Genomic DNA, 3,442 nt, shown 5'->3' on the forward strand with positions numbered 1-3,442 from the left:
GTGGGGGGGGGGCGTGTGATGTTTGTGGTGTTATGGGTTGTGATGAGCTATGTGGTGTTGGTGGAGAGGATTGCAGATGAGGTAAACGGAAGTGAAAACTGTAGGGGCTGGCGGAAGAGCTACGGGAGCATGCGCGGGCAGAAAGCACGTGCGGCAGTTCGATGAGAGACGGCGAGTGTGGAAGGACGTGTTTTTTCTTGACGATAAGGACGATCGCTCATCCCGCCTCGGTCAGTATGTAAGGTCTCTGTATTTCTTCCTCTCTTTTGCTTCTTTTTCTGTTGTCTTTTTCCTCCATCACACAACAAAGATTTTTATCCAATATATTCCCCTCTCAGCTTCACACATTTTTCGCAGCAGTTCTTCAGTTTTTCTAAACTCTGTAAAATAACTCAGAAAGTTGGGCCTCCAACCAGGTCTTTCGTGATACTCTTAAACCCAGGAATATTTCAGCATCCCCTCGTATATATATCATGTTCTTACCCTTACAACTATCATATTGCTAGGGATTTCGGCTATTTTAAAAATAATATTCGTTTTATATTATATTTTTAAAATAACATTTGTAGTTAGAATGCAATACTTTTAAACTGAATCAACCAGACTTTGTCATCTGTTCACCTGTCATCTCTTTTCTTTTATAGAACAATTAATCCATGAAATTAAACCCATTAGATTTCAACAGGAGTACTTATTGCTGGCGAGAGCTGGCGCGCCAATCGTCGTAAAGTCTATCGGTCGTAAGTCGGATAGGTCGTAAGTCGAAAACGACCTGTATTTTTTTAAAGCTTGGTATCTTGGCAAGTGAATTATGTAACTGAATAATTCTATTGGGTCTAACAATAATCTCAGTTCTCTACCATCCTTGCATAACACTAGTAGCACTAATAGCCATACATCTAAATTATCTAATTCTAAAAACAAATTTCTCTGTCCTCTGAATAATTTATGTTTTACATAACTAACCTATACACTTTTACCAATATCGGTTCCACCTCAGGCACATTTCAAGTAAAGATTTTACAATCATTCTTTTTTCCTTCAATAATTGTATTAAAGCTACGGTTAAAAATAGAAATTGAACTTCAAATTACTTGGAGCATAATAAAATATGTTTTACCATACTCAAATGATAGGCATTGGGCATCATTTGCTGCGCTGAATTATTGGAAATTCTTAAATGTCCAGGTAATATCCTTAATAAGTCTCATGAACTTAGAATGAAATGCTTACATAATACTGATTTCAAAAATTTGGCACAAGGCCAGCAATTTCGGGGGAGGGGTTGAGTCGATTACATTGACCCAAGTGTTCAACCGGTACTTATTTTATCGATCCCGGCGGCATTTGAACTCAGAACGTAAAATCGGAAGAAATGCCTCTAAGCATTTTCCCTGGTGTGGTAACGATTCTGCCAGCTCGCCACCTTAAATGCTTACATATTATTGAAAATACATTACCTAATTCACTTCAGACAATATTCCTTAAAATTTTATTATCCATAGTTTTATTATCCATAGTTATGCATATCATCTAGGGATGTAGGTATTGTTCGAGTAATATGTTACATTATGTCATAGGCATCTTTATACATATTCTTATTATACTAGTCAACTACATCTGTATTCCACAAATAGTGAAATATTTGATAGTCCAACACATGGCTTCCAAACTCAATAGCTTTGATATATTTATTATGTTTATTATGTTACATATTCTTGTATTATTATTTGATATCATATTATTTGGTTTATATCTCTATATTTTATTTTTCCATGTGATTACAGTTGTTTCGCAACCTTCTTCATGTAGTATAAATTTCAGTATGTAAAATTTATACATACATGTTTGCATCAATATGTATGTTCAGCATTATACAATATAATTGCATATTCAGAAATTAATACAAATAAAGAAAACTGACACATTAGATCTTCGGAACATTAAAGTCTACTGTAGATGTAACCGTGATGTTCAGGTAATCTAATGAGTTGACATTCTTTATTTGCATTAATTTGTAAATATACAGTTTTATCATATAATGTTGAGCACACTTATTGATGCAAACATGTGCATATAATTTTTGTATACTGAAATGAATCCTACATGAAGAAGGTTACGAAACTGTTCTCATCATATGTGAATATAATTCTGTCTTCATCTCTCGCACTTCCTCACTTTGTTTTATTTATTTCTTGCAGAAAAATTTATCACCCTGATTTTCCAGATTTTCAGTCACGTGGATACATTACATTACATTGTAGTTGATTATTATGTAGACTGATAGCTGATTCCGAGTGAGGAGCTTACTGAGATGGCTGCAGGATTCTCTGAATCCATATTTTATACTATTCATGTGTGTGTGTGTGTGTGTGTGTGTGTGTGTGTGTGTGTGTGTGTGTGTATAATTGGATTCTCCAATCAATTTCGACGTATGCGGGTCTAACAGTATTTTTGTTTGCTCTTTTGTGTTTTAATCAAGCTGATGACTGAAAGTATGAAACGATTGTTAAACAAAGCGTTTGAGAATATGTCTTTGCTCTCAGTTCTTTAAGACGATCTAGGCAGGGTTTTATAGCAAGTTAAACCTCTATTTGTTGCGATTCGATGCAGTTTTTTCGAATAATTCCGCAGGAATTTTCGACACTTTCAGGTTAGCTTTGTGCTTATCCTTGTACGTAAATCATAGTCTTCCTATGCTTCTCCTTCCGTCATGGAGTTGGCCATAATAAGGACTTATGGAATTCAGTTGTCACTTATTCCAACAATAAGACCAATTGGCTAGAAATGGAATTGCAAAAGAAAGGATTCATTACCAGCAAGTTTACATTTAGAGAATAGGTCAAAATTCAAAATTTTGTCATTCAGGTTGAATTTCAAATGGTCCGAAAGCATCGCTTCTGAAATACATCAAGCTAGTTGATATGTGATCGATAAGATATCCAAGATTCCGATCCATACAGGGATGTTGGAAGGACTGCAACCTGGTGATGGTAGTATCGAGAAAAATAATAGACGTATCTGATACGATGGAGGTAAGTTCCAAGGCAAAAGCGAAAGAAGTTAACGAAAGAGATAAAACTGTCGAGCTGTTGTCCGTCAACTCTCCTCTCCACATCTTTTCCCTTCATTTCACTGTCGGCTTTCACTGATTCTCCTCCTCATTCCATTCCTATTCCGTTCTACCTCGCTCACATTGTTCCTCTTACCACTTCTTGTTCAAGCATGAAGCTTACGTGGTTCTGCGTTCTTTATCAGTGGCAGCCATTTTTATTAACTTTGAGGGTGTAAAATTCTGCCGTCTCTAATTAGTTTCATTTCCTTTTTACTTTTCTCTGAAGAAAGACTGTCCGAAACGTTGGAGTATCCACTCTCCCAAAGTTCCAGTAACGTTTTTAACGATTTTACTATGTATTAAATTTACCGACGCTGACCGATACCA

This window comes from Octopus bimaculoides, chromosome 14 (genome assembly GCF_001194135.2).
Source record: "Octopus bimaculoides isolate UCB-OBI-ISO-001 chromosome 14, ASM119413v2, whole genome shotgun sequence".
In the NCBI taxonomy this organism is placed as follows: domain Eukaryota; kingdom Metazoa; phylum Mollusca; class Cephalopoda; order Octopoda; family Octopodidae; genus Octopus; species Octopus bimaculoides.